Source organism: Primulina huaijiensis, chromosome 11, assembly GCF_012295235.1.
Source record: "Primulina huaijiensis isolate GDHJ02 chromosome 11, ASM1229523v2, whole genome shotgun sequence".
Taxonomy (NCBI): Eukaryota; Viridiplantae; Streptophyta; class Magnoliopsida; order Lamiales; family Gesneriaceae; genus Primulina; species Primulina huaijiensis.
The window spans coordinates 8,140,150-8,166,124 of NC_133316.1; the positions used below are offsets into that span (position 1 = coordinate 8,140,150).

At 37.0% G+C, this 25,975-nt stretch overlaps 1 protein-coding gene and 1 non-coding gene across 2 annotated transcripts in view; both read left to right on the forward strand.

Annotated features, from left to right (window-relative positions):
* The window catches only part of LOC140988195 (protein LAZY 1-like), an 89,591-nt gene that overhangs the window by 21,086 nt on the left and 42,530 nt on the right, over positions 1-25,975 (forward strand). The window lies entirely within an intron of this gene.
* Positions 16,491-16,596, forward strand: LOC140989087 (small nucleolar RNA R71). The gene has a single exon (XR_012177433.1). It is a non-coding gene; the product is annotated as a small nucleolar RNA R71 (small nucleolar RNA).

The following is a 25,975-nucleotide window of genomic DNA, read 5'->3' on the forward strand; positions in this document are numbered from 1 at the left end:
CATTAACCCAATATTACCTCCCCCATATACCAAGTGAATTTTTCTCTCAGCCAATATCTTTCCAAGATTATTCGCTGCTTCTACAAACACTTCATTTTTTCCAGGACTCGACCCACAAAATACACAAATATTTTTCAATGATTGTGCAGAGGTTCCAGCCATGTTTTTTTTCTGTGAAAATAGAGAGAAAGATGAGAGATTTTATAGGGGTAATATGTTATCAGGACAAAACTATGGGTCACAGTTGTAAACAGAATAAACAGTAAAAACAATAATGACACACATGCATGTAAACAGTAGTGTGATTGTGGCTCACAATTTTCCTCTGGTTTTATGTCCAGAAACGGCTTCAACGCCTTCTATGAGTCGGGGATATGCTTCCCATCCAATTTTCTTATAAATTGGCAAAAAGGGTCTTTTTTAGTCGGATTCCCAAGACTATGACGCTCATCTTGGAATTGTTTCCATAAACGGGGAAGTTCAATATGCACATGTCCACTAGAATGCGTCTCAAGAGTCAATAAGATGTTATCTAAAGACTCCTTACTCAGCTCATTCTTAATGAAACAAATTTTATCTTCTCTGTTATTGGAAACACATCCCAAAGATCTGCATCGTTTGTCACAAGTCCATCTTGCACACTTAGGACAAACCTCTAAACTTTTGGCCATTCGTTTTTTCGTATAAGGGCTTTTTCCTAATCCAGGCAAATACCAAATGAGCAATGATTGTGGAACTTCTCCTCCTAATCGGACCTTAGCTTCTATTACAAGACGAATATCTTCTGGAATTCTTTTTTGCATTAGCAATCTCAATCTTTCACATCTTCTTGCATAAATTTTAATTAGAACATTTTCAGAAACAGAGGGAAAATATTTACAAATTTTTTAGAGAATTTCATCCATTTTGAAAAGAAAATAAATGATTTTTTTTTTATTTTTGTATCAGCAATTATGAGAAACTGATTAAACCGACTATGATAGTCACGGAGTACCGTTATCCGTCATTTAACCGGGAAAATAAAAAGATTAAGGAAACCTGAAATAAAAACAAACAAAATTAAATGCAACACAAAAAAAAATCAAGGATCGGAAAGGGAAATAAACTCTTCTTGAAAAATTTCATTTTCTAAAAATGGTTTAAGCCTTTGTCCATTTACTTTAAAACATCACAATTTTTAGGATTTTCAATATCCACAGCTCCATAAGTATACAAATGCTTTACAACATATGGGCCTGTCCATCTTGATCGTAATTTTCCTGGAAATATGTGAAGTCGAGAATTATAAAGCAAAACTTTTTTACCAATCTCAAAAGATTTTCTAAGAATTGTTTTATCATGAAATGATTTGATTTTTGCTTTATAAATCCTTGAATTCTCATACGCGTCATTTCTGAGTTCATCAAGTTCATTAAGTTGCAATTTACGCAATTTGTTGGCATCATCCATGCTTGAATTTAAAGTTTTGATCGCCCAATAAGCTTTATGTTCCAATTCCACAGGCAAATGACAATGTTTTCCGTAAACCAACCTATAGGGAGACATATTCAATGATGTTTTAAAAGCTGTTCGATATGCCCAAAGTGCATCATTAAGTCGCAGAGACCAATCTTTTCTATTTGAGTTAACAGTTTTTTCCAAAATTTGCTTTATCTCCCTATTAGCTAATTCAACTTGTCCATTTGTTTGAGGATGATAAGGAGTAGTTACTTTGTGAGTAATACCATATTTTTTCATTAATGAAGCAAATGGTTTATTAACAAAGTGAGTTCCCCCATCACTTATCATGGCTCGAGGAATTCCAAATCTACTAAAAATATTTTCTTTTAAAAATTTGATGACGATTTTATGATCATTTGTTCGACATGGAATTGCCTCTATCCATTTGGAAACATAATCAACTGCAACTAAAATATACAAGTATCCAAACGACGGTGGAAAAGGTCCCATAAAATCTATTCCCCAACAATCAAAGATTTCAATTTCAATAATAGGATTCAAAGGCATCATGTTTCTTTTTGAAATCGCACCCAATTTTTGACAATTTTCACAGATCTTGCAGATTTCGTGGGTGTCTTTAAACAAAGTGGGCCAATAAAATCCACACTGCAAGATTTTTGCAGCTGTTTTCTTTGAAGAAAAATGTCCTCCGCATGCTTCTGAATGACAAAATTTAATGACACTACTTACCTCATTGTCGGGTATGCAACGTCGAAAAATTTGATCCGGACAATACTTGAACAGATACGGATCATCCCAATAAAAGTTTTTTACCTCATTCAAAAATTTTCTTTTATCTTGAGAACTCCATTGCGGTGGCATTTTTCCTGTCACAAGAAAATTTACTATGTTAGCAAACCAAGGTGTAGTAGTAACTGAAAATAGATGTTCATCAGGAAAATTATCGTTAATTGGTGTCATTTCACAAGATGATCCTGTTACTAGTCTCGATAAATGATCGGCTACGACATTCTCGGTTCCTTTTTTATCTTTGATCACAATGTCAAATTCTTGGAGCAACAAAATCCATCGTATCAGTCGTGGCTTTGCATCCTGTTTGGTCAACAAATATCTAATAGCAGAATGATCAGTAAACACGATAGTTGTTGATCCAATCAAATAAGAACGAAATTTATCTAATGCAAATATTACAGCAAGTAGTTCTTTTTCAGTTGTGGAGTAATTCATTTGAGCATTGTTTAAAGTTCTACTTGCATAATATATCACATAAGGCTTACCGTTTCTTCTTTGACCCAATACTGCACCGACTGCATAATCACTCGCATCGCACATGATTTCAAATGGTAAAGACCAATCAGGAGGTTGCATGATAGGAGCTGATGTTAAATGTCGAATGATTTTATCAAAAGCATTTTGACATTCTTGAGTCCACTCAAATGCACTGTCTTTTGTTAAGAGGTTACAAATGGGTTTAGAGATTAAACTAAAGTCCTTTATAAACCTCCTATAAAATCCAGCATGTCCCAAAAATGAGCGAATTTCTTTTATGTTTTTGGGATGTGTTAAATTGGCAATGACATCAACTTTTGCTTTATCAACTTCAATTCCATGAGATGACACGACATGTCCTAAAACAATTCCAGAAGTAATCATGTAATGACATTTTTCTCAATTTAAAATAAGACCTTTTTCCTCGCATCTTTTTAAAACTTTTTCCAAATTTTCAAGACAATTATCAAATGTATTCCCAAAGACAGTTAAATCATCCATGAAAATTTCCAAACAATTTTCCACTATGTCGCAAAAAATGCTTAGCATACATCTTTGAAATGTTGCTGGGGCAGTGCATAATCCAAATGGCATCCTTCTAAATGCAAATGTTTCAAAAGGACATGTGAATGTAGTTTTATCTTGATCTTCGAGTGCATTGAGAATTTGATAATAACCTGAATATCCATCAAGAAAACAGTAGTATGGATGACCTACTACTCTTTCTAAAATTTGATCCAAAAATGGTAATGGAAAATGATCTTTTCTAGTGGCGTCATTTAATTTTCTATAATCAATACACATCCGCCAACTAGATGGGACTCGACTTGTTAACAATTCACCTTTTTCATGTTTTATCACTGTGATGCCAGATTTTTTCGGAACTACTTGTGTTGGGCTTACCCACATACTATCAGAAATAGGGTAGATAATCCCAACATCAAGTAGTTTGAGAACTTCAGTTTTCACAATATCTTTCATGTGTGGATTTAATCTCCTTTGTGGTTGTTGAGATGTTTTTGCATTTTCTTCTAAGTGAATTTTGTGAGTGCAAATTAGTGGATCAATGCCCTTGAGATCTTTTAGTGTCCAACCAATTGCATTTTTATGTCTTTTAAGCATATCAACTAATTTACCTTCTTCATCACTTGCTAGTTTGGAAGAAATTACCACCGGATATGTTTCATCTTCTCCAATAAATGCATACTTCAATTCTTCTGGCAAGGGTTTTAACTCCAATATGGGTGGTTCGTCTTTGTTCTCATATTTTGCATCAAGTTCTTTTTTTGATCCTGGTAACGAGTGATACCTGATAAAATCATCAAGATCAATTTCAATATTTTCTTTAACAGTTTCAATTGAACAAATATCTTATTGATCACGAGTACTCCCTTCTTGAATGTTTTCTTCCACAAGAGTTTCAATAAGATTTTCATCTTCACTTTCATCTCCTTTGTCATGTGGTTGCTTACAAAGATTAAACACATTAAGCTCCAAGGTCATGTTACCAAATGACAACTTCATTATTCCATTCCTGCAATTTATAAGAGCATTAGAAGTTGCTAAAAATGGACGACCTAAAATTACAGGAATTGCATTACAAGCTTCGATAGGTTGTGTATCTAAAACTATGAAATCGACAGGATATACAAAGTTATCAACTTGGACCAACACGTCTTCTACCATACCTCTTGGCACTTTAACAGATCTATCAGCAAGTAAAAGTGTTACCGAAGTAGGTTTTAACTCGCCTAGATTGAGTTCTTGATAAACTGAATATGGAAGTAAATTCACACTAGCTCCAAGGTCAAGCAAGGCTTTTTTAATCTTTCGTTCTCCAATAATACAAGAAATAGTAGGACAACCAGGGTCTTTGTATTTCAAAGCATTATTATTTTGAATGATTGCACTTACTTGTTCGGCTAAAAATGCTTTCTTTTTCACATTCAATTTTCTTTTCACAGTGCACAAGTCTTTCAAAAATTTGGCATATGATGGTACCTGTTTTATTGCATCTAATAAAGGAATATTAACTTTTACTTGTTTAAAAATATCATATATATCAGAATTCAAATTTGATTTTTTTGTATTTTTCAATGCATGAGGGAATGGTGGTGACACTGTCTGTTGAACCTCCTCTTCGCAAGTTATGGGTTCCACTTCCTTACCCTTTGGAGTTGATTTATCATCATCTTCACAAGGTTCAAGAATGGATTTTTCCACAACCTTACCACTTCGAAGGGTAATAACAGATTTTACCTGATCCATCGGTTGAGTTCCAGAAGTTCCAGTTTGTGAATGATGATCCTTGGGATTAGGCAGAGGTTGTGAAGGAAATTTACCTTTTTCATGAACATTAAGTGCAGATGCAAATTTAGCAAGAGTATCTTTCAAATCTGTCATGGTTTGAGCAGTTTGAGTATTGATAGACTCTTGCTTTGCAATGAAAGAATTCAATATATCTTCCAAATTCCTTTTAGGTGGAGGAACATAAGGTGCATAATTTTGAAAATTTTGTTGATTTTGGAAATGTGGTTGTGAAAATTGTGCAGCATTATCATTCCTCCAACTAAAATTTGGATGATTTCGCCAACCTGGATTGTAACTTTGAGAAAATGGTTCAAAATTTGGCCTTTTGAGATTGTTTAAAACATTGGCTTGTTCATGGAGACATTCTTTAAAAGAAGGCAAAGTGGGACAATCTTTTGTAGAATGATCACTTGTATCACAGATGTGACATGCAATTTCTTGAACAGATTTTAATTGACCATTCTTTTTCAATTCAAGTGCCTCAACTTTTCTTGCCAAAGAGGTAAATCTAGCTTGAAGATCATGTTCATCTTTGAGAGTGTACATACCTCCACCAGATGTAGGAGATTGAATCTTGTTTGATGGTTCGATTGTACCTATAGTGTCCCAATTTTGAGCATTTTCAGCTAATGAATCGAGATACTCAATTGCCTCATTTGGATCTTTATCTTCAAATGTTCCATTACACATAAATTCAACCATTTGCCTATCTTTAGGTGTTAAGCCTTCATAAAATTGAGAAACAACTCTCCAAATTTCAAAACCATGATGTGGACAAAGATTAAGCAATTCTTTATATCTATCCCAACACTGATAAAAAGTTTCTCCTTGTTTTTGAGTGAAAGTGATGATTTGCCTTTTGAAAGAATTTGTTCTATGAGATGGAAAAAACTTTTTCAAAAATTGTTGTTGCAATTCATCCCAAGTTCGAATGGATCCCGATCTAAGATTTTGTAGCCAAGTTTTAGCTTTATCTTTTAAAGAAAAAGGAAAAAGCTTAAGTCGAATGGTGTTCATGCTACAATTTAGATCATTATATGTGTTGCACACTTCTTCAAATTCTCGTAAATGCATGTATGGATTTTCAGAATCTAAGCCATGAAAGTTGGGTAAAAGTTGGATAATACCAGGCTTAAAATTGAAATGAGATGCATCAGGGGGAAAAACTAGACATGAAGGTGCACTAGTACGTGTAGGATTCATGTGATCTCTAAGTGTTCTTCGCCTATCATGATCATGTTGAGATTGAATTTCATCTTCATTTTCCTGGATGGGTTCTTCCGCCATGTTTTGTAAAAATAAAGGGTTATTTCGAATGAGTCGACCACTAAGTGTACGTGACCAAATAATGCTCATGCAAATGCAAAAGAAAAAGAAGAAAAACACACAAAAACAATAAAAAATTCAAAGAAAGAAAATTAAATAGACTTGAAATTAAATTATACTTCCCCGACAACGGCGCCAAAAACTTGTTGTGACTTTGATTGTTGCACTCCCAATAGCAGGTTGTCCGCAAGTAGTATAATTCGGTGAGTCCGATATCGTATCCACAGGGAAGCTACGGTAATTACAAGTCCACTACAATGTCTTTTTGTTTTTGTTTTTGTTTTTGTTTTTCTTTTAATTGTTTGAATCTTTAATTGGTAATTTTTAATTGTTCAAATTTTAATTTAAGTAGTTGAGATTAGAGGATCCACTCTTGATATTTTAATAAAGTTAACATTAATGAACATTATTGAAATCCACTTAATAAAATGGTTCCAATATATTAAATAATCATATTTATATTATGTTATATACTATTTTCTTATAAGTATAAAATATATATCAAAACTTATAAATGTTGTCAAGTATTTATTGTGCTATATATATTTGTAAACACTAAATCAAGGTTCCCACTTTAAATGGTTGGTAAAACCAAACTAACATTTAAATGGTACCAAGAAATTAATAATATGATATATTGATATATAATAAATCAAGGCATCCACTTTAAATGGTTGGTAAAACCAAACAAACATTTAAATGGTACCAAGAATTTAGTGTAACATATAGCAACAATAAATCAAAACTCCCACTTATAAGTAGGGTATAAAAATGCTTAAAGAAATAAATATAACATAAACAATAAATAATGATTAAATAATATAAAACATAGATTATTACCTTTTAATAACCTTATTATCATACCAAGAGCTTCACCTTTTCATCTCAACCTTGGGAAGTTAGCTACTCATTATTCAAAGTATAAAACTTTGAATATGAAATTAACATGCTAATTATTTTTAAATGATGAAATAAAGGAAAAATAAAGAGAGAAATATTATGAACTCAAAGATTTGTTCATAGAATGAGGGATATCTCAATTCATTACAATGCACCCCTATTTATAGCCAAATTTGGGGAGACAACCACAAATAAAATATTATTTTTTTACACATAAGTCTTCATTGGTGTTCCAAGATATTATATTATATTACACATCACTTTTGAAAATCTTCTTCTCCGAATTTGCTTCTTCACATAAAAAGAAACATGTGGATAATTGAGTTGTCTAGTTGTGGTATTTTTTTCAAACCATTTGACCAAGTAATTTGAGAGATATGGTCAAAATACTAGAGCATGGTAAAACTGCCACTCCTTTGGTAACTTTATTTGTTGCTTAATTTGATCCCAATTGTGAGAGGATTTTTATCTCATGCTTGTCAACAATATTGTAGATATTATAATCAACTTTCTACAGGTCCAAGAATCATCTTAATCCCATATATAAAACATATAATGTTTAAACATTTAATAAAACAAAAACTATATAATTATATTATAAAACATTNGGTGGAACGATACTCGTACTTACTGATAAACATAAAAATTGTACATTAATTAAATGTTTTATAATATAATTATATAGTTTTTGTTTTATTAAATGTTTAAATATTATATGNTATTGTTTTAATACTAATATGCTTAAATAAATATGCAAATAAAAAGATTCAAGAATTAAATAATGAAATATAATATCTAAAATGGTTGATTAAAATTCAATGAGGAATGAATTTGTTGGGAATATAGGTTCACCTACCCCTCATTAATTAATTAATTCGTTCGATAGTGATTGTATGCTTCCGACAGGATTTCCTATTCAATTGAACACACTCTCTCGAGCTATGCCAAACTAATTCTACTCAGTGAAGTAATTAAATGTCTTTAATTATTTATCAAGAGTGAATCGCATGTCGATCTATGAAATCCACTAGTTTCCGCCCTACCGGACTATGACTATCGGCGTGTATCCAATTTCATATATCTATGTAAATTGTAGATCCACGGACCATGCTACTCGTTCATATAACAAGCTATTCTCCCGAACTCACTCGCAATAAAACGTTGTTAAAGTTAGCTATGCTCTAACAACACAATGAAAAACAGTAGCACATTAAAAAACAAAGCAACAATCGAAATATAAATTAAGTAAATCAAAGTTTGGGGTAGGATCCCCTTAAATCCCAACAAATATTTTGTTTAGCTACGAGATTTCATGGTAGATATAAACACAACAATGTTTAAAGGATAAAAACTAAATTAGAAATTCTAGATTTGACGAAAAACACGAAGAACGGTGTCAGGAAATCTTCGAATCTTCAATCCAAGCGCCAAATCTTCTCCAAAGCTCGTGGTGGCTGCTGAATAATGATGAATAATCTATGATTTTGCGCCTCAATCCCCTACCATATTCTCCCCATTCAGAATTAAGGGAAGAAATCGTCCAAAAATTCTTTCCAAAAAGTCCACCCGGGCGGATGGCTTGCACAGATTTTTATTTCACTTTTCCTTTGACGCGCCCGGGCGTACATAAGTTTCCGCCCGGCCGGATGATTCTCGCAAAAATTTTTTTAACCACACCTTGGATGCGCCCGGGCGGATGTGAATGTGCGCCCGGGCGGATGACTTTCGCATTTCTTCAATTCATGCACGAATTTCCTGCATTTTCACCAACCAAACACATGAGCAACAAGAAAACATAAATTATGCTACAATAACACAAAATGCATGCAATCTAAATGATAAATGCAACACAATGCGACATAACATGACATGAAAAACAAGTAAAATCCCCCTATATTAACCCCCCAATACTAACCATTTGCTCGCCCTCGAGCAAAACAGGTGACAAGACAAAACGGAACATGACACAAAGTAGCTCGACAGTGATTTCATAGTCATCAAGTAGCCTCAGCGAAACTCAACATATTTCCTTGTCGATCAATGTAAAAGCACAACTCTTCGCACTTCCCTTGGTCTAGACATTGTTTCAAATAAAACCTGAATGTGTATGTGTGTGTCGTTAGTCCTAGCATCATAAATGACAGAGGCATCCATTCTCAACCATTGTCAGAGATTTAAATCAGCATGTTAGTATAAATCTCACTCTCCTTTATTCCTTTGCACTCAGTAACCACCAGCAGCAGTTTTTTTCTTTTTCCTTTTTTTTTGGACTGAATTGGAATACAGTAATAAAAAGACTATATTAGAAATTTTCATTTCAGATTCAAATCCATGTGTTTTACATTTTTCGCCCGGAATAGGATTTCATTCCTTTATTCGGCTCCCCCACACCTTACATCTCCATCTATCTACCTTTTTTTTTTTTCCGCTGCTGATAGTTACCTCGATTCAAGAGAATATAGTGAAGCTCAATTCACACCTTCAAACATCTTCGTTCCCCACTTTAGTTTTAAATTTTCACCATCTTATCATGCACTCTTCTAGTTCTAACATTCGTGCAAAGAGGATTCAGCATTTTAAATAAAGCTTCATGTCTTTACCACATTATGTGCTAAAAGAGTGTGATTACAACAGACAGGGCATGTCTCATCATTTCTTAATCATCCTTGGCTAACAAGTACTATTCCAAACACCATCGGCTGATACACATCAATGCAAAAATGACTAACACTAAATGCCAACAAATATAACCAACAAAACACCAAAAATGAACACACAAAACAACATACATCCACCCCCCAATACTAAAGTCGAGCAGTGTCCCCAATGCAACAAACAATAGAAAAAGAGACAGATAGTGCATAACAAAATAGATGCAATAACAAAATAGTGGAACTGAAAAGGCGGCGGGAAGGCTGGCATGGGTGGTGGCATAAGGGTTGGGTCAATACCGCTGTGGCTCAGGGACAGACGCAGCAGGGCATCAGTAGCAGCCTGATATGTCTGACTCACAGCCTGCCACTGTAACTGATGGTCCGCGAATGCAGCAAACTCGTCCATCTGATCCTGATGAAGGCGACGTCAAGGTCGCGGGGCCAGTGGTGGGGGCGGCTGTGGTAGTGGATCGAACGTCAAGCATTCCCAAATAGGGCCAAACTGCGGGAAAGCCTTCAGTCGTACTGCCATTTTCTGTAGCCAGCTAGCGTCATCAAGGGCCTTAGTCGGTGAAAACCATTCATCATCATCCTGAAAAACGACCCCAGTACCAACACACAGCTCGGTGATAATGTGGGGAAAGAATAGTGCCACATTCGGATTGTGAATGCTCAGCTGGATCTGTGAATGGATAATATTTCCCACATTGAGTGGCATATGGGTCATCAGTGCATATAGCAGCACTCCCCTCTCCCACTGGACTTCGCTGGTGTGCCCCACTGGCATCAAACGTGTGGCCAAAAATGCAAACCACATCGCAGCCGGGACTAACAAAAAATTTTCGGCAAAACAAGTATACGATCCAGGTGTCTTCCACGGAGACCCTGGATAGCAGATTCTTTGCATCATCAAATCTAAGTTGGGTTCTGCCTCCCATGCCACATATATCGAGTCGTCCACCGCCGGTGTCTCAAGCACCCTATTAATCTCTACCGAACTAAAATCTAACAGCTTCCCTCTCACAAATGTTTTATTATCACTCCTCTCAGCCGCATTGGCATAAAATTCCCGCACTACCGGTGCCACCGCGGCTTGCGGTTGGCTACAAAATTTTCCCCACCTTCTATTCTCGATTTGATTTATAATAAAGGTGTATTGCACATCATTCTCTAGCAGCAGTAATCACAAATAACTGGGAATTATGAGATGATGACGAAGAAGCATCGTGACTTACCCGAGCTTTCTTAGGTGCCATTGTTGATAATCTTTGAAGAAAAGGAGCCCGGGGTAGGAGTTGTTTTGTCGGAAGAATACCTCGCTGGAAATCGGTGGCGGTGGCAGGAGAGTTGCAGCGATGGCCGGAGAAGAGCGGCGACGGCCGGCAAGTTCATAGGTGGCCGGAAAATTTCAATTCTTGATCGGAAAAATCGCTTCTTGACGCTTGTTGAAGGTGGAGATACAAGATTGTACCTGAAATGTGCACAAAACAAGTGATTTGAGTGAGATTGAGAGGGAAGGAGCAAAAAATCGAAGGGGGTGCGGCTACGTTTCGAATGAAGGAGAGAAAAGAGTCTGGTTATTTCTTAAAAAAATCGCGATCCGCCCGGGCAGATATAAGTTTCCGCCCGAACGGATGACTTGCGGCTTTCTGAAAATTTTTTTGAAAAAGAACGCGCCCAGGCGGACATAAATGTGAGTTCGGGCGGAAGCTTCACGGCTTTTTAAAAAAAATTGAAAAGGAACGCGCCCGGGCGGACATAAATGTGCGCCCGGGCGGAAGCTTCACGGCTTTACACAATTTTATTTTTTTTAACGTAAAACAATAATAACATACACTAAAAATCGAATTAAATGTAGCTGCACTGTCGGTCAGTTTCAGTTCGGATTGTCTTGGAACCGGGTGAGTCCAAGTTGTGGCTCAGCTATGCCACCCATGTAGTGCTTCAGTCGCTGGGCATTGACCGTAAATGTCCCATATTTTCCATCTAACAATTCTACAGCTCGCGAAGGGTAAACTTTGGAAATCACGAATGGACCAGACCATCGTGACTTTAATTTTCCGGGAAATAGTCGCAACCAGGAGTTGTAGAGCAGGACATTTTCACCTTCTTTGAATTCTCTTTCGATGATCCGCCTATCATGAGATTTCTTTGTCTTTTCTTTGAATGACAGTGCAAGATCATATGCCAGATTCCGGAATTCCTCCAACTGATCCAATTGAAGTAGACGTCGTTCACCTGCATCAGTAAAGTTAAAGTTTAATGCTTTTGTTACCCAATATGCACGATTCTCTAACTCTACAGTTAGATGACATGCTTTACAAAACAATAACCTATACGGTGTAGTGCCTATAGGTGTTTTGAAAGCAGTCCTATATGCCCAAAGAGAATCATCTAACCTCACTGACCAGTCTTTCCGGCTGACTCCTACTACTTTTTCCAAAATCCACTTGATCTCTCGGTTCGACACTTCCACTTGACCACTAGTTTGGGGGTGATATGGGGTAGAAATCTTATGTGTGACACCATATTTGCTCAAAAGTTTTTCAAATAAATTGTAGCAAAAATGGGTGCCACCATCACTAATGATTGCTCTTGGTGTTCCAAATCTGTTAAAAATATTTTTCTTCAAAAATTTCAAGACCACTTGAGCGTCGTTAGTGGCATAAGATTCTGCCTCTACCCACTTAGACACATAGTCAACCGCCACCAAAATATACTTTTTCGTGAACGAACTGGGAAACAGTCCCATGAAGTCTATCCCCCATACATCAAAACCTCACACTCAAGAATATTATTTAATGGCATTTCATGACGCTTAGAGATGTATGAAATCCGACCCATACCCTACCCATTGCCATCCCTAGTAAGCACATAAGAACGAGCATCCTTAAAGAGGTTTGGCCAATAAAAGCCACATTCAAGTACCTTAATGCCGTCTTTGTTGGCCCAAAATGACCACCTACCTCACGGTTATGGCAATGGTTAAGAATTTGACCGAACTCTTCCTCTGCAACACACCTTCTTATCATGGAATCTGCACAGATCTTAAACAAAAATGGTTTCTCCCAAAAATAATGTTTCACATCAGAAAAGAATTTCTTACGTTGGTGAAACGATAGATTGGGTGGTGGTGTGCCTGTGACAAGAAAGTTAGCAAAATTTGCATACCAAGGACAGTGTTTCACCTCAAATAGCTGCTCATCAGGAAACCAATCATTTATAACATGATCCACATAGTTATTACTAATTAGCTCCAATCTAGACAAGTGATCTGCTACAAAATTCTCAACACCCTTCTTATCTTTTATTTCTAAATCAAATTCTTGCAACAATAAAATCCACTGAAGTAGGCGTGGCTTTGCATCTTTCTTGGCTAGTAAATATTTCAGTGCAGAGTAGTCCGTGTAAATAACAACTTTTGACAGAACAAGATATGAATGAAATTTGTCAAGCGCAAATACTACTGCAAGTAATTCCTTTTCAGTTGTTGCATAATTCAATTGAGCCTCATCTAAGGTCTTACTTGCGTAGTAAATTGTACGAAATACCTTGTTTTGCCACTGGCCAAGCACAGCCCCCACCGTAATATCACTGGCATCGCACATGATCTCGAAGGGTAGATCCCAATCTGGTGCCACCAAGACAGGAGCCGTCACCAAGCACTCCTTCAAACCCTCATACGCCTGCAAACAGTCAGAATTAAAATCAAAAGACACATCTTTCATAAGTAAGGAAGATAGAGGTTTGGCAATTTTAGAAAAATCTTTGATAAAACGTCGATAAAAACCGGCGTGGCCTAAAAAACATATAACTCCCTTTATGGATGTCGGAGGTGGTAAGTTCTTGATAACTTCGACTTTTGCATTATCCACCTCTATTCCATGCTCTGATATTTTGTGCCCCAATACTATTCTTTCTTGTACCATAAAATGGCACTTTTCCCAATTCAGCACCAAATTTGTCTCCTCGCATCTCATCAACACAACCTTCAAATTCTGCAAACAGTCATCAAAAGAAGAGCCAAATATCGAGAAGTCATCCATAAATTTCTCAAGAAAAGTTTCTTTCATGTCATGAAATATAGCGGTCATGCATCGCTGAAAAGTGGCAGGGGCATTACACAATCCAAAGGGCATCCGTCTAAAAGCAAAAGTGTCATAAAGACAAGTGAAAGTGCTTTTCTCTTGGTCCTCGGGTGCAATCATGATTTGGTTATACCCTGAATACCCATCCAAAAAACAATAAAACTCATGACCCGCTAACCTCTCAAGCATTTGATCAATGAAGGGCAGTGGAAAGTGATCTTTACGAGTAGCATCATTTAATTTCCTATAATCTATGCACACACGCCATCCTTTACTGTCCTAGTGGGTATTAATTCATTTTTTTCATTTGTGATCACAGTAATCCCACCTTTTTTCGGCACACACTGAACAGGACTTACCCATGCACTATCAGATATATGATAGATAATACCTGCATCAAGGAGTTTAATAGATTCTGCTTTTACTACCTCTTGCATCTTTGGATTCAATATTCTCTGAGGTTGCACAAGAGGTGAGTACTCGTCTTCCATCAAGATCTTGTGCATGCAGACTGATGGATTGATTCCTTTTATATCCGCCACCTTCCACGCAAAAGTACTCTTGTGCGCTTTCAAAACTTCCAACAGTTTGTCCTCCATCACATCTGTCAAAGCAACAGAAAAATGACAGGTAAAGTGCTATTCTCACCTAGGTATACGTACTTTAGGTGTGGAGGCAATGACTTGAGCTCAAGCGTCGGTGGCTCTTCCATGCTTGACTTCTGAGGGATCAAGTCTCTTCGATCTCCCAAGTCCTCTAATCTCATCCTTATTGGCATCTTCCATGGCTGGTTGGCATTGAGGTATGCCACTATTTCTGCTTTCTCTACATCCAATTCATCTTCTCTCAATTCAGTAGTGAGAGTGGCTTCCAAAGGGTCCCTAAGAGCATCCTGCACATAGGTAGACACAAGAGCATCAAAAGAATCAATTCTATAACAACTATCAGAATGCAGTGTGTGTTTGAGTGCATTAAAACATCAAAAGTAATCTCTTCTTCGCCCATTCTCAATCACAACTTCCCTTCTTGAACATCAATTAGGGCCTTGCCAGTTGCAAGGAACGGTCTCCCCAAAATCAAAGGCATCTCCATATCCTCTTCCATGTCGAGCACCACGAAATTAGCAAGAAAAATAAATTTATCCACTTTCACTAGCGCATCCTCAATAACTCCCCGTGGATACTTGACAGATCTGTCTGCCAGCTGTAAAGACATCCTCGTTGGCTTAGGTTCCCCCAACCCAAGTTTCCTAAACACAGACAAAGGCATAAGATTAATACTCGCACCAAGATCACACAAAGCTTTATGGAAAACAACATCACCAATCATTCAAGGAATAAAAAAACTTCCTGGATCCTTAAGTTTCGGTGGGATCTTGTTTTGCACCAAAGCAAAGCAATTTTCAGTTAGATTTACCGTCATGTGATCCTCCAATTTTCTCTTGTTTGCTATGATGTCTTTAAAAACTTTATCTTAACTAGGCATTTGCATCAAAGCATCGGCAAAAGGAATATTGATATGCAATTTTTTAAATACCTCAAGAAACTTACCGAATTGTGCATCAAGTTTTGTTTTTTCAGTGCTGCATGGAAAGGAGGAGGTATAACAATTTTAGATTGTGCAGTGGGTGCTGGTGTAGAGTTAGAAGACTTACCTTTAGATTTTTCTGTCTGTTCATCCGGCACTTGATTTTTTTCTTTTTCTCTCGACTCTAAAATTTTTCCACTCTTCAACTCAATGGCATTCACTTGTTCTTTTGGATTGGTCTCGGTGTTACTTGGCAAGGTGCCAGGTTCTCTACTTCCTATCATTTTTGAACTGTCCAATCTGATTTTCTAGCACCTTTATCGATGCATCTTGATTTTGGAGTCTAGTTTCGGTAGATGAGATTAACTTAGACATCATATGCTCCAAATTGGACTACTCTTCTCTAGGAGGGTCAGATCTGTACATCGGTTTTTTCCCATATGGTTGTCCTCTTTGTGGTTGATTCTGACTGTTTTGACCACTCCACGAGAAGTTGGGATGTTACCTCCATCAAGGATTATATGTGTTCGAATACGGATCATTCCTTGGACGGTTTTGGACTCCCACTTGATTCACCGGTGCCTCATTTTGCACATAGAAGGAATTGTCATCTTGACAGTCCTTCATAAAATGTTCACTCCCACACTTATCACAGAATATCTCTTAAAGACGCATAGCTATGCCACCCATATTCAAGCCATCCAGTTTCCTGTTCAAGACATCAAGTTGTGCAGTAATAGCAGAAAGGTCAGTTACCTGGTGAACTCCTGCACTTCTCCACTGGTTGTTCCTTTCAGATTGAGGATTATAGCTGCTAACAGCCATCTCCTCCAACAGCTCATATCCCTCTTCAGCAGTCTTCCTCAGTAGGTTTCCACAAGCAGCAGTATCTATCATAGTGCGATTAGGAGTAAGTAAACCATAATAAAAGGTTTGAACGACTAACCCAAGTGGCAATTCGTGATGTGGGCATCTCCGTAATAGATCTTTGAATCGCTCCCATGCTTCATAGAGAGACTCTTGCTCGAATTGAGCAAATGTGGTGATGTCCGCCCGCAGCTTCATGGTTTTAGATGGAGGAAAGTATTTAATGGGAAACGCTTTTGCCATATCCTCCCATGTGGTGGTCGAACCTACAGGTAAACAATTTAACCATGTTTTAGCTTTATCACGTAAGGAGAAAGGAAATAAACACAACCTAACAGCATCATCAGAAACTCCATTAAATTTAAAAGTATCGCAAATTTCAATAAAATCTACGATGTGCGTGTTTAGGTCATCTACTGCAGATACTCCAAACTGGACTGTATTCTGAATCATCTGAATTATAGCTGGCTTGATTTCGAAGTGATTTGCCCGCACAATTGGCCTCACAATGCCGGGGCGTGCACCATCCAAAGAAGGTTGGGCATACTCTAGCATTGGTATACAGCGTGGCATCTCAACATGTCTATCTTCATGGTGTTCCTCCTCATGCTCATGCTCGTGCCTCTCGATCAGTTCCTTCAGTCTTTGCTGATGTCTTCTCCTGTGAAAAGTTCTTTCAATTTCAGGGTCAAACTACTCATGCTCCACGTCAAGTGACTTTGGCATGCACTGGAAAAAAAATTTATGTAATAGAATATGGAGTGTTAGCTCAAAAAAAATAAAATAATGTTAAAGAAAATAACTAAAAATAAAATTGTGAATTAACAGTCCCCGGCAACGGCGCCAAAAACTTGATCGAGCGAAACTTGCACTGTGGAATTCTTACTAAAAATATGGTTTTGTATGCTCAAAAAATAATCGCAAGTTCACGATGTCAAGTAATAGTATAATGTACGTGAGTACGAGTATCGTTCCACTGAAGACTGTATTTGAAAATTATTATTTTCAGTTATTAAATCTATACTAACGAAATTTGGATGAATGTTTTAATACTACTATGCTCAAATAAATATGCAAATAAAAAGATTCAAGAATTGAATAATGAAATATAATATCTAAAATGGTTTATTAAAATTCAATGAGGAATGAATTTGTTGGGAATATCGGTTCACCTACCCTTCATTAATTAATTAATTCGTTCAATAGTGATTGTATGCTTCCGACATGATTTCCTATTCAATTGAACACACTCTCTCGTACTATGCCAAACTAATTCTACTCAGTGCAGTAATTAAATGTCTTTAATTATTTATCAAGAGTGAATCGCATGTCGATCTATGAAATCCCCTAGTTTTCGCCCTACTGGACTATGACTATCGGCGTGTATCCAATTTCATATATCTATGTAAATTGTAGATCCACGAACTATGCTACTCGTTCCTATCACAAGCTATTCTCTCGAACTCACCCGCAATATAAAAACGTTGTTAAAGTTAGCTACGCTCTAACAACACAATGAAAAACAGTAGCACATTCAAGAACAAAGCAACAATCGAAATATAAATTAAGTAAATCAAAGTTTGGGATAGGATCCCCTTAAATACCAACAAATATTTTGGTTTAGCTATGAGAATTCATGGTAGATATAAACACAACAATGTTTAAAGGATAAAAACTAAATTATAAATACTAGATTTGACGAAAAACACGAAGAACGGTGTCCAGAAATCTTCGAATCTTCAATCCAAGCGCCAAATCCTCTCCAAAGCTTGTGGTGGTTGCTGAATAATGATGAATAATCTCTGATTTCGTGCCTCAACCCCCTACCATATTCTCCCCATTCAGAATTAAGGGAATAAATCGTCCAAAAATTCTTTCCAAAAAGTCCGCCCGGGCAGATGGCTTGCGCAGATTTTTATTTCACTTTTCCTTTGACGCGCCCGGGCGGACATAAGTTTCCGCCCGGGCAGATGATTCTCGCAAAAATTCTTTTAACCACACATCGGATGCGTCCGGGCGGATGTGAATGTGCGCCAGGGGGGATGACTTTCACATTTCTTCAGTTCATGCATGAATTTCCTGCATTTTCACCAACCAAACACATGAGCAACAAGAAAACATAAATTATGCTAAAATAACACAAAATGCATGCAATCTAAATGATAAATGCAACACAATGTGACATAACATGACATGAAAAACAAGTAAAATCCCCCTATATCAGCGCATACAATGAAGATTGAAACCATGAAGGAGAACACTTTCAAGAGTCTTCAAAAGATCACATTACATGTCACGAACTTGTTCTTCCATATGGATCAAATCAAAAAAGACAGAGTGTCAGCTGAAGCTCACTTCAATACTCAGGAGATGTTTAACAAACGCTTCGATTTCTTGTAGAACTCACTCACCAAACGTATGGACATTATGCAAGACCTTCTGATGAATGTTGTTTCTAACATCAGCTCAGAGGTCAAATCTTTATCCAAGAAAGTGGAGGCGTTTGACAAAAAATGGGAAGATAAAGAAGAAGACCAGCAGCAGATATCAAAGACGAGATCTAGTCAACAAACTGATCAGCAACCAGCCGATAAGAGAGCAAAGAAATAAAAGATCAGTTAGAAGACATTCTCTTCATCTATTCAGTTGAAGACTATGGCAGATTTTGATAGTCACAAGATTCTTTATTCTTTCATTCTTTGTACGAATCTGTATATTGGAAGAGTTATCAATAAAGATGTAATGTCCCGAAAATCGGAAAGTCCACGTGAACCACATGAATGCAAATTATTAAATTTCTTTAGTATTTTATTAAATTCTTTTAAAGCATAAAATTTATGTTGTTGCATACATCTCAGGTTTTTGTTACTATGGTGCAAGGGGATGTCGAATTAGGGTCCTAAGGGGCTGAACATGTTGAGGATCGAGATGGATATAGGCTGGAGTCGAGACGTTGAGAGCTGGTTGTAGGCCGAGGGGTGCTTTACCCATGGTTGTTACGGTTTTGGAGAAGCAGCGTGTGAAGGGCGAAGCCAGCGGTGCAAGGACCGATCCAAGCCACGTACCAGGCCCTGGTGGGTTTGAGACAAGGTCTAGGAGGGTCTAACCCCGATAGAACCATCCCCGAAGCCGCTTGATCAAGTGGAGTGGAGGATGGCCGCGGGTGGTGCTTCCTCGGTGTCTAGCGAGCATTGGCGAGTTGCGTCAAGCATGGGGCTGTGAGCTTGGGTTAGGACGGTCCATTAGGGTCTTAAGGTGGACTAGGCAGGTTGGTTAGGGGCTGGTCCTCTTGGACTTCAGCTAGGGACGAAATTTGGAGGCTTGTTGCATCTCGGGCTTTCGAGTGGGAATAGGCAGATTTTTCCAGCAGCTTGTGGCCTCGTTTTCGTTGGTTTTAGTGGGCTGTAAATGGTTGTTTAGAGGCTGGTAAGATTCATTTTAGGCATGGATTAAGTTGAGAAAGATTTAGTTAAATTTCAGGTTGATTCGGGTTAAAACCGGGACCCCGGTACAAGTTTTAAAATAATTTGGATAAGTTATGAAATGAGCTCGAGTTAAGTCTAGGGATGCTTTTAAATATGTTTTGGGACATTTTTAAGAGTTTGGTAAGTTTCGGATTAAAATAATGAGTTTTAGATTTATCCGAGATTTAATCGCCGCACGAAACATTAATTAAAAAATTAATTAAAATGCCTAGATTTAAGCTTTATAAAATTATGGAAAATTATATTTAAGCTCAAATAATTATTAGAAGTCTAAGTTTTTAATTTTGGAATTTTATGCTAAGGTTTAGTTTAATTCGGGATTAAAACGCATTAATATGTTATAGTTAAAGATTAATTTAAAAGTCGTCGATTTAAGCCAAATAAAAATATGAAAAAATTCATGTAGGCTTAAATAATTATTTGGGACATGTTAGAGTCAATGGAATTAAGAAAATGTCAAAAACGTTAAATTTTACGTCTAGAGGCAAAACGGTAATTTTTGGATTTCCAGGGGCAAAATGATCATTTTGCACCCAGAGTGAGATTTTGGCCTGACAGCGCCCTGAGCACAAATTTATGATATTTTAAATGTCCATGCATCATGATTCACAATTTTTAAGATTTTATGAAGATATACGTCGCATTCTTGGATTTAAGAAAAATTGCATTGGTGCATGATTTTTATAAGTGATGAAAATGGTAATGTTTTGAATGATTGGAATTAGTTGTGGCTATTGAATTATATGTAAATATTTAAGACGTATATGTAAAAGCTGATGATGAGGCCTAGGCACAGTGGATGGGTGATCCTGTCACTGATGTCCGACAGCCGTCGGGTACCGCGGTTCTATGTATGATGGATCCATCGTAAATGATGATGATGTACGATAGTCACTTCTAATGAACTGAATTCAATAAAGGAACGATAAATGATAAATGATGAAAGATGAATGATAAATGGTGAACGATGAATGATAATGATGAATGATGATTAACGATGAGCTGTTTTGACACGTCACGATGTTAAACGACACGTTTGCATTACGCTTTTAAAGTTCATGAAAGGTATGTTGAGTATGGTATTTTTCACTGCTGTGTGCTATGTATATGTATTTGCTATTAACGGTGCAGGTGTGTTGAGTCTTTAAACTTACTAGGCGTGTGTGATGCAGGTGAGGTAAATGGTGAGGAGACTGGAGGTGCCGAACTCTGAGTAGGCAGACTTGGTGCGGTCACACGACCCGAGGACCACACGTTTTTCCGCATTATGATTTTTGAGATCGAAAGGAGATAAGCATTTTTATTCGTTGATGATTTTCATATTTTTACTCGTTTATGTTTACGTTGATTTTTGAGGATGATGGTAGATATTTTAAACTGCGTTACTTTTGTTGCCAATTAAATTTTTATTGGCAAATAAATACGGTTATTTTAAATGTTATTTTGTAAATACGAAAGATCATTTTTAAATGTTATATTTTTTGTAGATCGCATGCATGCGAAACGTTTAAATGTTATTTCAAAAATGTGAGTAAAAAAAAATATATCTAGTAGAATTTTAAAATGAGCGAGACGTTTCAAAAGAAGTTATTTTATCTACAATTATTCAGTTGATCAGTTCAATAATTCTAAGTTTTGTCAAACACCTAAAAGGGTGAAATTGTTGGAAACTAAATTTCGGTGGTTTGACAAATTGTGTACGTATTTATTTGAACTAACAGATTGAGAGAACTGAAGGTAACTGATCAAACTACGTGTACTAACTGATTGACTTAACTGAAGATTAATGTGAAGAAAATCTAAGGCAATTGAACAAACGAGACTCAGCTACGGAGACAACTGACTGATCAATTGGAAACTGATCGGTTGCTACAAACAGTTGTTAGCCTATCCGATGTTTCTTAATCTGCTGATCTCTCAACTGTACACGTCAACAACAAGGACATCCAACTGACAACAGTACAGAACAAACTGCAACTTACAGTGGCAGTGCATCATTTTAGAAAAGCTATAGTGTACGAATGTCAGAAGAATGTTGACATGGCAATCAATAGATAGAAAAGATTCAAATATATTTATTGTTACCGTTGGAAGATAAGCCTATAAATAGCAAAGAAGAGCAAATGAAAAAATACAAAACTTGCGACTCACTTGCTATCACGCTGTTAAAATTATCAAAGAATCAAAGCTCACACTTACTGTTTTATCAAATAGCATTCAGGATATATTCAGAGCTTCTAGCACATACTTGCTGTTGTAAAACTCGATCTTACAGAGATCGGTTGTGCTAAGTATTTTTGTAGTCCAGTTGTAAACTGTGAACTGAATTGTAAAATAAGAGTTTCAGTTTGGCATTGTTAAGTCAAAGACTGAATTGGGTCTTTGCAAATCCTTGTATCGATGAAATCCTTTTAGTTAATATCATATCCTTGTGATAGAAGGGGTGAAGCTCAAAAAGCCAAGAAGCCTTCACAGAAGAAGACAATCAAAAGAAAATTGATTGTCAGCGAAACAGAATCTGAGAAGACTCCTTCTCCGAAGATTCCAAAGCAGCCGAGGACACCAAAGATCAGACCAGTTGCTGAACTAGTCACCATCTTAACTTAGAGGCTGACACATCCTACAGCTGAACAGCCGATCAAGGCTATACCGCTAAGGGCGGTTACAACCAAAACTGGAACTGAGGTTCAGTCACCTCTTTCAGCTGCTGCTCCACAAAAGAAGAAATCAGCTGGAGTCCAAGCTCCACTTATCTCTATCACTTTCCCCACTTCTCTTCCTTTTGCCAGACCAAAGGGGGTAGTGATTAGAGAAAATATCGATGCAACTTCGTCAGGGCAAAACATCCCTCACGCCCTGACTGACACCAAGGGAAAGGGCAAGTCAACAGAAGAGCCCCGACCCATAAATGGATCCAGACTTACATTGATCTCATATGGACCGAGATCAATGAATTTTCCGAGAATAAGCTGAAAGCTTATGCTGATTGGGTCCTCTTTAGAACTGATGTTTTTGCCAAGCAGTTAGAGAAGAAATCAGTTCTGAATAAATTCATCTAACTGGAGGCTATTGTTTTGAAATTGGTCAAAGGATCTACGATTCGGCAAGTCTTACAAAGGAAGAAATATTTCTTCGATCAAATCCGTGCAAAGAAGCTAAGCCATATGATTGTACAGCTGCGACAAAATATAATCCTACCAGTCCAACTGCTTACAATGATAAGGCAGTATATGATCAGTTGGACTCGGATCTTATCACTTTGCAGATGGCAATCAAACAATGGGCAATAGACCAAAAACTGATCATTCCAACGGGTTCACACGATCATTCATCTGAAGAAGAAGTTGAACCCTCAGTCCAAACCCAGCAGACAACTCAGAAACCAGTTGTTTAACCATCGGAACAAGCAACTGCTCCTTCAACCAAAGATGTGCAACCATCTTCTTCTGCTCCTCCATCCTCCTATGCTGAAGCTCAGTTGTACACCGACGCTGACTTATCTTTGGCAAACATCTACGAGGTTATCCAATCAGTTGCCACTTATATTCTGCTGAATATTTTATCTACAGTCACAGCTAAAGAGCCTCAGAAGTCAGAACAACCAGCCAAAGAGGCAATTTTGATTCCAACTGAAGAGCTAGTTCAGCCGTCTGCCACGACTGAACAGGCAGTTCTTAAAGAAACTTAAGAACCAGTTCAGTTAATTTCTACGACTGAACAGGTAGCGACTGAACAGGAAGTGCCTATTGAAGAGCCAAGCTTGACTAAACAACCAGTCACAGAGGCTGTTCTGGATCAAACTGAAGAAACCGTTCAATCGGGTCAATCAACTGAAAGGCCATGCAGTGTATCAGCGGGTGAGCTTTTTAACGAGTCATCTTTATCTCAGCTGATCCTCAAACTGAAGAAGCTTCCAAGATTGCTGCTGATCCAACCACTTCTTCTCCACCTATTCAATAAGTAATAACAGAATATGTTCCAGAAACAATAGAAGTGGAAAAAACTGACAGGGCTTTAGTAATTTTTTATCAACAAATCGAGAAGAGGCACCAGAAACCTCTGGAGCCATGTATCCTGGTATTCATATAGAAACTGAATCTATGTTTGAAGAGATTCAAGCTATCCAGAACAACCTTGTCAGCATGATGACTTCTATTTCAGGCATCAAATCAACTCAGCTGGCGCATACAATGAAGATTGATACCATGAAGGAGAACACTTTCAAGAGTCTTCAAAAGATCACATTAGATGTCACGAACTTGTTCTTCCATATGGATCAAATCGAAAAAGACAGAGCGTCAGCTGAAGCTCACTTCAATACTCAGGAGATGTTTAACAAACGCTTCTATTTCTTGCAGAACTCACTCACCAAACGTATGGACATTATTCAAGACCTTCTGATGAATGTTGTTTCTAACATCAGCTCAGAGGTCAAATCTTTATCCAAGAAAGTGGAGGCGTTTGACAAAAAATGGGAAGATAAAGAAGAAGACCAGCAGCAGATATCAAAGACGAGATCTAGTCAACAAACTGATCAGCAACCAGCCGATAAGAGAGCAAAGAAATAAAAGATCAGTTAGAAGACAGTCTCTTCATCTATTCGGTTTAAGACTATGACAGATTTTGATAGTTAAAAGATTATTTATTCTTTCATTCTTTGTACGAATCTGTACATTGGAAGAGTTATCAATAAAGAAGTTATTTTATCTACAATTATTCAGTTGATCAGTTCAATAATTCTAAGTTTTTTCAAAAACCTAAAAAGGGAAAATTGTTGGAAACTAAATTTCGGTGGTTTGACAAACTGTGTATGTATTTATTCGAACTAACTGATTGACAGAACTGAAGGTAACTGATGAAACTACGTGTACTAACTGATTGCATTAACTGAAGATTAATGTGAAGAAAATCTAAGGCAATTGAACAAACGAGACTAAGCTACGCAGACAACCAACTGATCGGTTGGAAACGGATCAGTTGCTACAAACAGTTGGTAGCCTATCATCTGTTGCTTAATCAGCTGATCTCTCAACTGTACACGTCAACAACAAAAACATCCAACTGGCAACAGTACAGAACAAACTGCAACTTATAGTGGGAGTGCCGCATTTCAGAAAAGCTGCAGTGAATAAATGTAAGAAGAATTTTGACATGGCAATCAACAGATAGAAAAGATTCAAATATATTTATTGTTACCGTTGGAAGAGAAGCCTATAAATAGCAGAGAAGAGCAACTAAACAAATACGAAACTTACGACTCACTTGCTATCACGCTGCTGAAATTATCAAATAATCAAAGCTCACACTTACTGTTTTATCAAATAGCATTCAGGCTATATTTAGAGCTTCTAGCACATACTTGCTGTTGTAAAACTAAATCTTACAGAGATCAGTTGTGCTAAGTATTTTTGTAGTCCAGTTGTAAACTGTGAACTGAGTTGTAAACTAAGAGTTTCAGTTTGGCATTGTTAAGTCCAAGACTGAAGTGGGTCTTTGCAAATCCTTGTATCGATCAAATCCTTTTAGTGAATATCTTATCCTTGTGATAGAAGGGGTGACATAGGAGTGTTTGAAATCTCCGAACATCCATAAAATTCTTGTGTTCCTATTTCAGTTTTATATTCTGTCTTTCAGTTGATTTACTTCCGCACAATTTCTTGTTAACCAACTGATATTGACTGACGAGATTCTCGAGTTTGAGTTTATCACTAAACTGACTCAATATTCGAAAAAGCTGTGAAAATATTCGAGTGTTTATTCAACCCTTATTCTAAACACACTTTCATCTATAAACCGATCCTACCAAAACTTTTTTGAAAATATTAGCCGAACCCTCAAAAAGTCTCTCGATTCGATAAAATTTTTGTACCGTCAAAAAAAAAATCATGCGGGTAAAAATACCCAATAAAATCCCATTTTTGAAAAGCACCCTCAAAACATCTTAAATTAATCATGTAATAAAATAATTTTCCTGAAAATTCTCCGTTCTCCGTGCCTCGTTCGAACGTGAAATGCATCTAGAAACCTTAATGCATGAACTTTTAAAATTTCATGAATTAAATCCTATCATACATGAATTATGCATAAA